The sequence below is a fragment of the Elephas maximus genome, chromosome 2 (assembly GCF_024166365.1).
Source record: "Elephas maximus indicus isolate mEleMax1 chromosome 2, mEleMax1 primary haplotype, whole genome shotgun sequence".
Lineage (NCBI taxonomy): Eukaryota > Metazoa > Chordata > Mammalia > Proboscidea > Elephantidae > Elephas > Elephas maximus.
In genome coordinates, this window is record NC_064820.1 from 134,731,020 (window position 1) to 134,745,795 (window position 14,776).

Sequence of the window (14,776 nt, forward strand, 5' to 3'; positions counted from 1 at the left end):
AATTATGTCCCCCAAAAATAAGTGCTGTAAATCCTAACCTCTATGCCTGTGGTTATAATCCCATTTGGGAATGGGTTGTCTTTGTTATGTATAGGGTGTATCTTGACTCAATCTTTTTTGAGATATAAAAGAGATTAAACAAGGCAGCAGAGAAGAGATGATGGAAGAGAGATGCCAAGCCACATGAAGATCACCCAGGAGCAGATGTTCGGAAGAGCTAACAGAGAAAGAAAGTCCTACAGCCAGCACCCAGAATTCAGACTTCTAGCCTCCTAAGTGTGAGAAAATAAATTTCTCTTTGTTAAAGCCACCCATATACGGTATTTGTTATAGCAGCACTAGATAACTAAGACAACACCTAAATGTTTGATTAAAAAAAACAAACCCTGAATGCTTTATCTCAAAGTACATGTTCTTCCTCCATGATAACATTACCATAAATCTTACCTGAAAATAAAACGTTACTTTTGTAAAAACAGTTAAAGAATATAACAGTATTTGATTTTAGAAGCTTTTTTAAAAGAGCCCTTCCATACTTCCTTCTATTTAGGAAAAAGTAATTTTCCTTTTGTAATTTTTCATATTATTTTTAATATATGGTTTTTACTTATTTTAATTTAATCAAATATTCAAAAACACATTCTACGTATAATGAAAATGTAAATAATACAGATAAATTAAAAATACCATTTAGATGCCCATACCTACTGTCCCCAAACCCCCGTCGCTTCTCAGATATAACCATTACTTTCAGTTTAGTGTGTATACTCCAGACTTTTTTCTAACACCTATAAATTTCAGAAAGATTTGGGTTTTTTTGTCTTTTTTAATTATGTAATAGGTCAATAAGAAGCCACTGTAGAACTAAAACTGTGCCCCACAACAGCAACAGTATTTGAAAACGTATCATAACAGAGTTCACTGAAGAACTTTTACCCTTTCCCTTTAATACCTCTCCATCCCACATGAACCATAGAGGAGCAAATGGCAGCACAATGAATAGGGGAAGAAGAGTCAAGAAACAGCCCTAACTCAATTTCCAAATAGTGGTTCCAGAGCCAGAGGCCAACCTTGAAAGTGGGAGGTAGGGAAACAGAGGTGAGAAGAAGTAATGAATTAGCTTAAAATCAAACTGCAAGAATGAAAAAACTTAATACCTCAAAATGAGTCCATGGTTACAATTTATTCTTATACATGACAAGAAAGCAATGACTGAATAAGATGTCATTTGTGAGGCGGGAGGAGGGATAATCAGAATATATTTAAAAACAGTCATGAGAAATTAAGCTATTTTCTATTTTACTACATCTAAGTTTAGCCCATTAAGCTAACTGTCATTAACCAATAAAAATTTTTTTAATAAACCAGATTTCTAATTAAAATATTTTCTTATTAAGAGTCTCTGGTAGTGCTAGTACTTCCATTATCGTGTTGTTGTTAGCTGCTGGCAACCCAAAGCACAACAGAACGAAACACTGCCCAGTCCAGCACCACCCCCATGATTCGTTGCAGCTCAGACCATTGTGATCCATAGGGTTTACACTGGCTGATTTTCCAAAAGTAGATCACCAGGCCTTTCTTCCAAATCCAACTTTGTCTGAAAACTCCTCTGAAACCTGTTCAGCATCATAGCAACAGGTAAGCCTCCACTGACGAATGGATGGTGCCTGGGCATGAGGTTCACTGCATGGGAATCAAAGCCGGGTCTCCCTCTTGGAAGGCAAGAATCCTGCCACTGAAGCACCACTGCCCCCACTTCCCTATCATAACACCTACCAAATAGTACTAGAATTGCCTATATGTTTATCTTGCCAGGGGTCAGCAAACTATCGCCAGCAGGCTAATAACTACAGGAAAGAATAGTTTCAAAGAAATTGAGAAACACTAATTCAGTAAAACCTGAAGTAGAATCTGCTAAGATATGTTGCAACTGATGTTGTACTGTTAAGATGTGCTACGAGCCTTCAAAATTTTCCGTAGTTGGGCCTGGAGGAAGAACTAAGGCAATTAAAGAATAAAAACCTGAATGATTTAGATTCAGAAAAGAGACTGTATATCGAACAGACTGTTTTTCAAGACTCCCACATTTTTTTTTCCAAAAATGAGGACTATTCAGTTTCTATTTCTACTTGTGTCTGTTTCAATAAATTATATTTTTCAGAGAATTTGGCCTTTTTGTCAATAGCATAGCACTTTTAAAAATCTTGCTACAAAAAAAAATCTGATTCACATAGCTTTACATGCTTTATCAATCTTTCCAGGAAGAAATCTTTCCAATCTCATTAAACTCTTCCAGAAAATAGAATTAAAAATACCTCAAACTAATTCTATGTGGTCAGTATAACTAGGCTACCAATAGCAGAGAAAAACAGTATAATATTGAAAAAATTACAAGCCAATTTCACTCATGAACATAAATGCAAAAATCTTAAACTTTTATCAAAGCCAATCTAATAGTGAATAAAAAAGATACAAAAAAGAGCAAGAAAATGCAATAAAACCAGAAGTATCTCAAAAGATTCAACATGCACTCATTATTTTAAATAAATAAATGCCTTACCAAACTAGAAACATAAAGGGGAACATCCTTAACCTTTTTTTTTTAATTGTCTGCTAAATATCTGCCAAAAAAAATCTTTAGAATGATGAAATGTTAGAAGAGTTTCCTTTAAAATCAGGAATAAAACAAGAGCACCCACTATAACAACATGTATTTCATTTATTTAACAATGCATTATCATCAGTCCTAGCCAATACAGGCAAGAAAAAGAAATAGATATTAGGATTGCAAAGAAAAAAACAGCTGTCATACACCATGAAGTCATAAATGTCTACCCAGAAATTCAAAACAGGCTACAAATTACTGGAACTATTAGTAATTCTAATAATTTTTTTAGCAAAGTAGCTAAATATTAAATCAACATAAAGAAAATACATCGTATTACTATACAGAAACCACAGCTCTGGGAAAATATAAAAAAGATGGGCAAAAAGACTTAATTTGATATAAAAAGTGGCATCTCGATTCACTAAGAAGGGCTTTAGAGTAAATTGTGTTAAAACAATTGGACAGTGATTTGAAAAAAGATAACTGGATCCAGGTCTCACACCAAACACATGAATAAGCTGTAAATCTATGAGACCTAAATGCATACAATAAAAATGTATGAAATAAAACAATACAGGGAACAACAAAAACACAAACCACCCAATCAAAAAAATGGGCAAAGAAACTGGACAGACAGTTTACCAAAGAGGATATATAAATGGCCAACAAGCACATAAAAAGATGTCCCATGTCATTAGTCAGCTGTTGTTGTTAGGAGCTATCAAGTTGATTCCCTCTCATAGTGACCCCAAGTGAGAGAGTAGAACTGCCCCGTAGAGTCTTCTAGACTGCAATCTTTACAGGAGCAGATCGCCAGATCTTTTCTCCTGTGGAGTCACTGTGTGGGTTCATCTTTCGGTTAGTAGCTCTTAACCATCGAGCCATAAGGGCTCCTTCATCAGTCCCCTGCTGTTGTTGTTACATGCCATCAAGTCACTTCTGACTCAGCAACCACCCTATGTAAAACAAAACACTGTCTGGTCCTGCACCATCCTCACGATGGTTGCTATGTTTGAGAACACTGTTGCAGCCATTTTTGTACTCCATCTCACTGAGCGTCGCCTTCTTTTTCGATGACATTCTACTTTACCAAGCACGATGGCCTTCTCCAGGGACCGGTCCCTCTTGATAGCATGTCCAAAGTACATGAGACAAAGTCCTGCCATCCTCACTTCTCATAAGCATTCTGACTGCACTTCCTCTAAGACAGATTTGTTCATTCTTCTGGTAGTCCATGGTATATTCAATATTCTTCACCAACACCATAATTCATTTGCATTAGTCACTCCAAATCAAAACCATAATGAGATACCACTTGACTCCCACTAGATAACTATGATCAAAAAAATGGAGGCATCTGATAAGGATGAAGAGACACCAGAACCCTCATCTACTGCTGGTGGGAACGTAAAATGGTACACCGCTGTAGAAAGTTTGGCAGTTCCCTAAAGTTAAACAAAGAATTTCCGTTAAGATCCGGCAATTCCAATCCTAGGTTGCTATTGTGTTGTTACATGCCGTCGTTGCAGCCACTGTATCAGTCTGTCTCATTGAGGGTCTCCTTCTTTTTTGCTGACCCTCTACTTTACCAAACACGATGTCTTCGTCCAGGGACTGGTCCCTCCTGAAACATGTCCACAGTATGTGAGATGAAGTCTTGCCATTCTCGCTTCTAAGAAGCATTCTGGCTGTACTTCTTCCAAGATAGAATATTCAATACCTTACGCCAACACCGTAATTCAAAGGCATCAACTTTTCTTCTGTTTTCCTTATCCATTGCCCCGCTTTCCCATGCATATGAGGTAAATGAAAACACCATGGTTTGGGTCAGGTGCACCTTAGTCCTTTAAAGTGACATCTCTGCTTTTTAACACTTTAAAGAGATCTTTTGTGGCAGATTTGCCTAATGCGATGCCTCGTTTGATTTCTTGAGTGCTGCTTCCATGGGTGTTGACTGTGGATCCAAGTAAAACTAAATCAATCTTTTCTTCATTCATTATGATATATATCCTAGGCATAGACCCAAAAGAATTGAAAACAAGAATGCAAACAGAAACTTGTATGCCAATGTTCACTGCAGCACTATTCACAATAGCCAAAAAGTAAAAACAACCTAAACGTCATCAACAGACGAATGGATTAACAAAATGTGGCAAAAACATACAATGGAATATTAATAAAGAGAAATGAAGTTTTGATACATGCTGCAATATAGACAAATTGTGAAAACATTATGCTCAGTGAAATAAGTCAGTCACAAAAGAAAAACTTACTTTCCAATGGTTCAGCAAAAAGATAGATGGTCAGACGGCAGGAAGACAAATAGGTAAATGATAAAGCCTGCGAGCACATGTGGCAAAATGTTAACAACTGTTAAATCCAAATGGCAACTATATGAGTATTCATTATAGTATTCTTTCAATTTTTCTGGTTTTTCTAAATTTGCAAAATAAAAAGTTGAGAACAAATACATCGTTTATAGTAACAACAAAAAAATTAGGCTACCTAGGAAGAAAAAAAATCAACCAAAATATGCAAAAGATTCTAAAACCTTGTTGAAACAAGCTTTAAAAAGACTTAGAAGGAGCTGTATACCACATCTACCATATGTCTGTTAGTCTGTCACACTGTGGTAGCTTTAGTGTTGCCATAACGCTGGAAGCTATGCCACCAGTATTTCAAATATTATGGTGGACAGATTTCAGCAGAGCTTCCAGACTAAGGTTAGGAGAAAGACCTAACAAACTATTTTAAAAAATAAGCCAAAAATCTCTATGGACCAAAACAGAATATTGTCTGCTATAGCGCTGGAAGATGAGCCTTTTAAGTTGGAAGGCACTCAAAATACACAGTGGTCATAACAATGGACTCAAGCATATCAATGATTGTAAAGATGGCACAGGACCAGGCAAAGTTTCATTCTGTTGTATATGGGGTCCCTATGTGTTGGAGCTGACTCAAGTGCAACTAATAACAGCCACAGTATAACCGGAAGACTCAATATAAGACAGATCTCACTTCCCCCCGCCAAAAAAAAAAAAAAAGATCTACACATTCAATGCAATTCTAATCACAACCTCAATTTAATTTTTCAAAAAAATTGATAAATATATTCAAAAATTTATATTAAAAAGCAAAGGCCTAAAAATAGTCAAGAAACTCACACAAAAAAAAAAAAGGAAACCAGTCTCACCAGATATTAAAACTTATCATAAAGCTACAGTATTTAAAACAGTGGCTATTTGGTTCATGCGTAGACAAACTGAGGAGTTCTGGTGGCACAATGGCTAAGCACTCAGCTGCTAACCGAAAGGTCGGTGGCTCTAATCCACCAGCTGCTCCAAGAAACAAAGAAATGGCAGTCTGCTTCTATGAAGATTTACAGCCTTGGAAACCCTATGGTCCAATTCTACTCTGTCCTGTAAGGTCACTATGAGTTAGAATCAACTCAACAGCAGTGGGTTTGGTTTGGTATCTTTATAGCCAAACCTGACCAAAGGAACAGAATAAAGTGCCTACCAACATACCTACACATACGTGGAAACTTGTAGATCACTGCAGAAAGATGATTCAATTCATAGTGCTGTGGCAACTGGCTACCCATATAGAAAAGAGAAAAAAAAAAAAAATGGGATCTTTGCCTCACATCATAAGCAAAAACAACCTGCAGATGGATTAAAGATTTAACTTTCAAATTAAAAGGAAATATAGAAAATACAAAAGAATTATCTTTATGACCATCAACTTACAAAGAGTTAGGCAAGAAAGGAAGGACTGGTAAATATAACTACCTTACATTAAGAATTTCTATTTGTCAATAGACATCAAAAAGAAAGAATAGACATTTTTGTAACACATATAACCTACAAAGATACGTAAAATCTGTAAGAAAATGTTAAACAGCTCAATTGCCAAATGTGCAAAAAATACGAGCAAGCATTTCATAAAAGAAACACAAATGACCAATACACATTTAAAAAGATCTTCAACCCTAGTAATAATCAGGGGAATATAACTTAAGGCCACAATGAGATTCCACTTTACACACTAGACTGGCAGAATTTAAGACAGCTGACAATACCAGTGGTTGACAAAGTAGACTAATGTTAGAAATAAATACTGACACATCTTTTGAAAACAATTTGATGTTACATTGTAAAATGTAGTGGGCATACTCTGTGACTCAGGAGACATGTACAATAATGCTTACCACAATATAATTTATAATGGCTGAGAAAAAACTGGCAACATTCTGTCAAAAAAAAAAAAATAGACTTACCTATATTCACACAGTAGGCTACCATAAAACCAAAACCAAACCCAGCACGGTTGAGTCGATTCCGACTCATAGCGACCCTGTAGGACAGAGTAGAACTGCCCCATAGAGTTTTCAAGGAGCGCCTGGCGGATTCAAACTGCCAACCCTTTGGTTAGCAGCCGTAACACTTAACCACTACACCACCAGGGTTTCCGCAGATTACCATACAGCAATAAAAATTAACTAAACCACATCAAAGTGCAAAAATGGTGTCGAATAAAAAAGTTTGCTTGGTAACACATGTGTCAAGAGATCATTTTCATAAAGCTCACAGACAAGTAAAATTAAACAATGTATTGTTCAGGGATATAGACACGTGATCGAACTCACAAAAATGGCAAAAACCCAAAAATGACAAGTGTATAATAAACACAAAATTCAGGGCATTAATCACCTCTAGAGCAGAGGCAAGGGGAAGGAACTCCGAAGGTATACACAATTAGAACTAAACGTTCTAGTCTTTATATTCTAGGCTTTAAGTCTGCCCACAGGTTTTTGTTTTATTACTACATGTCATGCAATATATATTATGTATATAATATATATACACACACGCTCATCTATCAAATATTTTATATTAAAAAGAACATTATACCAAAACTTAGATGTAGCCAAAGCTATAATAAAAATTTTTTAATGCCATAACCTTCTACATTTCATTACTAAAGAAGAAAATATGAAAATAAAGCCTACAACTCAAAAAGTTAGAAGAAAAATTCAAGAAACCGAAAAAAGGAAAAGAAGACATTAAGGATGACAAAACAAATTAAAAACTAAAAAAAAAAAAAAAAAACTGATACACGCAAAAAAATCTATATACAAACATTTATAGCACCTTTATTTGTAATAGCTAAAAAGTGAAAACAACACAAATGTCCTTCAACAGGTGAATGACTAAACATGATGCAGTACATCATACTATGGAATATTCTTAACAATAAAAAGCAATGAAACACTGATGCATGCAACAACTTGGTTAGATATAAAGGACACTGTGCTGAGTGAAAAAATCAATTTCAAAAGGTTACACACTGTATGATTCCCTTTACATAACATTTCCAAAGTGACAAAATTATACTGATGAAGAACAGAGCAGTGGTCTAACAGTTTACGGTTGGGAAGAGTGTGTGACCATAAAGCTTTGGACAGCATGAGGGATTTTCTCTTGGGGTGACAGAACACAGTTCTGTATCCTGATTGTGGTGGTGGTTATTCGAATCCATAGCATGTGATAAAATTTCATAGAACTATACCACCACCACCAAAAAAAGGAAAAAAATGCATGCAAAACTGGGAAAACACAGTTTGTAATTTAGTTAATAGTACTGTACCAATGTCAACTACCTAGTTAGTTCCGATCATTGCATCATGGTTATATAAAATTGTCACTGGGAAAAGTTGAATGAAGAATACAGGGGAACCCTGTGCTATTTTTGCTACTTCTACATACCTATAATTATTTCAAAATAAAAAGGCTAAAAAGAAGTTATGAGCTAGCCCTATCCTAAGTCTTTAAACAAAACAAGATTAAAGAAGGAGAGAGAGGATAGGAGAACAATCAGAGAGGAGGAAACACAAATAACCAAATATTAGGAAAAAGCATACTTACAGAAGAAATTCTACAACTCTATAAACTTGGAAACCTGTATGAAATTAGACAATTTTCTAAGAAAACACAATATACTAACAAATATATATATATATATATACTCAAGGACAATTTGAGAATTTAAGTACAATAGTATCTATGAATAAAATGGAGAAAGATATCAAAGAACTAACCCTCCCTTTCCCACAAAAAAACAAGGACCTGGCTCACACAGTTTCACATGCAATTCTTTTTAAAATACTACACTATGTAAACTGTTACATGATACAAAGAATGAAGGAAAGTTTTGTAATTCTTTTTAGAAAGCCAACAAAATCCTCATGTCAAAGCCTGATAAGCACATACCGTACACAAGCACACCCCACAAACACATACGTATGCACACCCAGACCCAGCCAGTGCCATCGAGTCAATCCCGACGCATAGCGACCCTACAGGACAGAGTAGAACACGCATGCACACACACACAGACATACACACACACACATATCAAGTTATTCCCCCAGGCAAAATAAAATGTAAAGAGCCAGGAAAAAGAAAATGTTGGGGAAAAAAAAAAAAAGAAGAAGTAATGTAGGAATGGCAAGATGTCAGGGCATGATAAGATGCTAAATATAAATTAAAAACATATCTTTGGGGGGTGGGGGTGGGGAAAAGACAGAAGAAGAATAGAGAAATGAGAGGGGAAAAAATATATGGAAATACGGCATAGAGTAAGAAAAGCATTACAAAAAAAAAAAAAGACAGCATGTGTCATGGATCGAATTGTGTCCCTCAAAAGTATCTGTCAACTTAGCTGGGCCATGATTCTCAGTATTGTGTGACTGTCCACCATTTTATGTGATTTTCCTATACGTTGTAAATCCTATCACTAAGATGTAATAAGATGGATTAGCAGCAGTCACACTGAAGAGGTCTACAAGATTAGGCAGTGTCTTAAGCCAATCTCTTTTGAGATATAAAAGAGAGAAGCAAGCAGAGAGACATAGGGACCTCATACCATCAAGAAAGCAGTGCCGGGAACAGAATGCGTCCTTTGGACCTGAGGTTCCTGCACTGAGAAGTTCCCAGACCAAGGGAAGACATGCATCACAAGGACCTTCCTCCAGAGCCGACACAGAGAGAAAGCCTTCCCCTGGAGCTGATGCCCTGAATTTGGACTTGTAACCTACTACACTGTCAGAGAACAAATTTCTCTTTGTTAAAACCATCCACTTGTGGTATGGCTGTTATGGCAGCACTAAATGACTAAGACAGTACTATTATAATCCCTATTTTTTACCAGTAAGGAAACTAAAATTTAGAAAAATTATATCACTTGACCAGTATCACAAAGTAACTAAGTAGTATAGTGAGAATATGATTAGAGGGCATGATTCTTAACCACTTTACCTCTAGTATTGTTCTTGCTATTTTTCTGACCTCCCAATCTGTGGTCTGTGCCTTTCCATCTGGACCTAGCTTCTACCTGCTGCCTCTTGCTAGCCTACGCTGTAAGTATATCCAAGAACTCAATGTTACCAGAATCCTCATTTTGGACCAACCTGGCCAACACTGCCCTAGAATTACTATACAAAGAGATAGAAAGAGACGTGTCGGGGGGGGTGGATGGGGGGCAGGAAAGAGGGAAACCCATCAGTCAACAGGCCCCATCCATGTACACAGGGCTCCAGGAGATTTATAAAGAAAAAGACCTATATATATACAACAACAGAGGAAATCCAAACCATTCACCCAGAAATATTAACCTAGTCCCTCATTCACAAATATGAACTGACAATTAAGAATCACTAGATATATGAAGAAAGCTAACAATATAAAATAAAATAATCAAATAGAAAAAAAAAATCTGGGGGAAACAGGTCATTCAAGAGAACTTAAAAACAAACAAAATAAAAAAGCCAAGTAGTATCCTCAAAGGTTTTTGAGAAGTACAATAATATATCCACAAAATAAAACAATGCTGCATTAAATGGAATAATCAAAGATAAACTAGTAGAATAATCCTAATATCTAAAACAAAACTATAAAGAAATATTTAAAAAAAAAAAAAAAAAAGGGAAAGAGATAGAGAGAACCAACCCAGTATCTCCAACAAAAACTAACATAAAATTGAGAAAAAAACTGTCAAAGGAAATTTTCCTGAGCTGAAGAAAAAGGGGCCCAGAGAGTGCTAAGGAAGAAAAAAAGGTAACCGCAGCATACTGCTTGGCTCTGTAGTGAGTCAAATAGCGTAAGCACTGTTAATTGATTTTCAACTTTTAGAATCAATCTAACAAAAGAGAAACATGAAAGATAAATATTACAGAAAATATAAGTTTTAACAATCACTGACAATGTTGAAATTCTCTCTTTCTTTCTCTTTTAGAAAATAAGACTACAACTGACAAAAGCTCAGAAGAGAGGAAAGAGAGTTATAGGGGTAGGAATATCTGCATTTTACCTAGTACAGAGTTAAGAGATACTATAAAAATCTGACAGAAGAAGAAATAGAGATGTAGGAACATTATTTAAAGTGGCAAAAGTAAACATAATCCCTATCTAGACATTTAAGACAGAAGGGGAAGCGGGAATACATGAACTAAAACCTCATCATTCTTGGTGAAGAATTAAATTAAATCTTTGACATAATAAAAAAGCATACACATATTATCAAGAATTATGAAAGTAACCACCTGAAGCTTTGAAAACTGAAATAATTAGAAGTAGTTTTATCTGTTGAAAAATTAAAAGATTAGAAATACAAGGCTTATGTACCTTTCTGTATTTTAATTTCTTACCATCTATAGACATGTTTTTTATAGACATTAACTTAATAAAAATATTAATCCTACTATAAACAAACAGATAATTGTCATCCTAAAAATAAATAAAACACTGGTTAAACTTAGGATTAAGGTGCACCTGACCCAAGTCATGGTATTTTCAATCGCCTCATGTGCAAGCGAAAGCTGAACGATGAGTAAGGAAGACTGAAGAATTGAGGCCTTTGAATTACGGCGTTGGCAGAGAATACTGATTACACCATAGGCTGCCAAAAGAACGAACCAATCTGTCTTCGAAGTACAGCCAGAACACTCCTTACAAGCAAGGATGGCGAGACTTCATCTCACATACATTGGACATGTTAACAAGAGGGACCAGTTTCTGGTGAAGGACATCATGCTTGGTAAAGTAGAGGGTCAGCGAAAGAAAGACCCTCAATAAGATGAACTGACACAGTGGCTGCAAAGATGGGCTCAAGCACAGCAACGATTGTGAGGATGGCACAGGACCAGGGAGTGTTTCGTTCTGTTGTACACAGTGTTGCTATGACTAGGAAATGACTCAAAGGTACCTAACAACTAACAACGAACTGATTAAGAATACGTCAAATGATTGAATAGTAAAGCATTAAGTGGCTCTACAAATCATAGTTTTTATTTATTCTTTTGTTTGTTTGTTTTGAATGAAAATAGAATCCACCAATACTTGAGACAGTTGTTGTGGAGTTCTTAATTTGAAATCCACAGAGTCCCTGAGCATTTTCTTAAGAAAGACTTCATAGCCTTTGTGATGAATAAGACTGTGTGTCAACTTGGCTGGGCCTTGATGCTCAGTGTTATACATGATCACTCCCATAATGGAATCTGCTGTGAGCAGCTAATCATTTGAAAGGGAGTTTAATTGGGGGTGTGGCCTGCATTCAAATATAAGCACACATTCTGGCTTTTTGCTTGCTCTGGATCCTGCGGCCGCCTCCTGTTGTCTGACCTCCGGCTCTTGGGACTTAAGCTATCAGCGTGCCTGCCAATCTTGGGATTCATCGATCTTCACAGCCTGTGAGCAAGGCTCCTGTTTTCCAACTTGCTGATCTTGAGTTCACCAGCCCCCACAGCTATGTGAACTGAGAGAAGCCTCTATTCTGATCCACGGACTTGGGAAGTTCAGCCCCTACAATCACGTGAGCCATTGCCTTGATATAAATCTCTCTCTCTCTCTCTATATATATATATATATTTTTTTTTGCCACCAGAGTTTCCTGCATACTACAAAGGAACTGAAAAAAAATTTTAAGTAAGTAAAATAATCTTAGAAATTAAACTATGAAATAGTATAACAAACACATACCATGTTGTTCAGTACACATGGTAAACAAAATAAATTATTTCTGACCTTTTTAGTAGCCAAGCAAAAACAGAAATATGATTTGATACAAGATTCAAAGTGTCCATTAAAATTAAACCAGTTACTAAAGAAATACAAATAACTCTAGTACTATATCCATAGATACAGTCAACAATTACTGAAAATTTCTCTTAGGGAAGTTCTGAATTCAAAAATTACAAAGAAGAAAGTGAAAAAATACAGACAGAAAACTTAAAAATTAGGCATCCATACAAATATAAACTGAGAAAAAAAATTTACAGAAATATGCCCTGCTTACAATTTCTTATAACACAGATAAAACAATGATTTATACTACTCCAGCATATTTTAATTTTTATAAGATATATTACCCCTTTAACTGAAGTAACTGAAACCTTAAACCTTCCATTACTAAAAATAATGGACATGAACTTAATATGATTAAAGCTACATGAGTGTGCACAGACTATTTACAAATTGTTTGATTCTATAATTATTCTCAGCTTACTGACTTATTTACAAATCTTTACTAAAAAAAATAATGAAAAGGATACTTTATAAAATCATCTTTGAGGATAAATACAAATAATCAATTGCTTTATAAACAAACACAATTTTGATTCACTAATAAAAATAAAAATGAGTTGCCAAAAACAGAAAATACTAGATGTAATCCGATTATGTGAGCAGAAATGTAGGCCAGTGGCATACTTCTAATATGATGACCACTGATGAACTTTCAGGACATAAAATAGAAAATCAGATTCTCTAATCTGCATGGCCCAATAATATAGGGCTGTACAGAGCCAAATGACCTCCTTAAAGTTGCAAAACTAGATAAAACAGAAAGTAGACTGAGAACATACCAGTATAGTATGTTCTACCTCATTTAAAAAAAAAAAAGCAGACACAGCTAAAGCTTTTAAGTAAACACTAGGAGTTGTAAATTTTTTTACAAATGATTATTAGTATCCTAAAACTTCCAAAATATTGTTGCAATAAATATGGAATTTTTACATATCCCTGAAAATATTCAGTTTCTATGGGTATACTTTTCATGTTTAACATGTTATTCAATGATCTTGGCAAACACAAAACTACAAGGAATAGAAATATAAAAATTAAATTTTATATTTAAATGTAACTTGCCATAGCATTGGTTTCCCATGACTTTGTTGTTTTAAATGAAACACCCATATTTAATACATAAAATGACCAGTGTTTCAAGTGTTTTATTAAGTCTGTATAAAAATTACATGTCTTCAGGTTTCTCCAAAATTTAAATGAGTAAGGGTATTTGTGATGTGATGGCTAGCTGTCATATCACATGCTTCTATTAGCAGCGAGTGTCCCAGTTACTGGTATCTGGCATTAGGTCAGCTGTGGTTATCAAAGAAAAGACTAAATATTTACTTTTAAAAGCTAAATCATTAACTGCAATGTCAAAAATGGACATCAATTTCTCTAAAGACATACTACAAAAACTTACTTTGTCTCAGAAAGATTTAGTAACTATCATCTGCAACACTTCCCATTTTTGAAACCTGATTTCAGTGATGCCCCCTTATACACTCCTGTTAAGATACAGGAAACTCTAGCTTTAAAATTTGCCTCCAGGTTCTATTAGAGCAGTGTTTTTGAAATTGCTGACCAGGACCCATTAGTGGGTCATTAAATCAATTTAATAGGTCTTAAGCATCAGTTTTTAAATGAGGTATTATAGAAAAGAAAGCGGAGTACATGCATGTAATAAGGATAAACCACACCAAACCCACTGCCGTTTAATCGATTCCAACCCATAGTGACCCTGTATTTTATGATTATCATTACTTGCTATGAAAATAAGGATAAGTACTATTTAATAAGATTTTGTTTTATATGAATGTTCATATTATAACAATTAATTAAGTCAATCTTAAGTGAAAAAACTTTATTAAAATCAAATTTCCTTCTGTATACATAAACATAACCAAAAATCTAATGAAATATTCTAATTGTCTAGGTCTATTTCCCAGTAACTAGGATATGACTGTTTCACATATTTTCAAATGGTCTTTTGTGCCTCCTCTTTTCAACTTCACAAGAAAATTTACACTTCCAATAATAATCACCT

At 35.1% G+C, this 14,776-nt stretch overlaps 1 protein-coding gene across 6 annotated transcripts in view; it reads right to left on the reverse strand.

The window, feature by feature from the left end:
• CSNK1G3 (casein kinase 1 gamma 3) overlaps positions 1-14,776 on the reverse strand; it is a 153,027-nt gene that overhangs the window by 123,333 nt on the left and 14,918 nt on the right. Inside the window, exon 1 of one of the 6 annotated variants that reach the window (XM_049873568.1) lies at positions 4,882-4,952. The exons of the other annotated variants lie outside the window; for them this stretch is intronic. The gene's annotated coding sequence lies outside the window, so the exon portion shown is untranslated. Of the gene's footprint in view, positions 1-4,881; positions 4,953-14,776 lie in introns of those variants that run through there. 6 annotated transcript variants of the gene reach the window in all.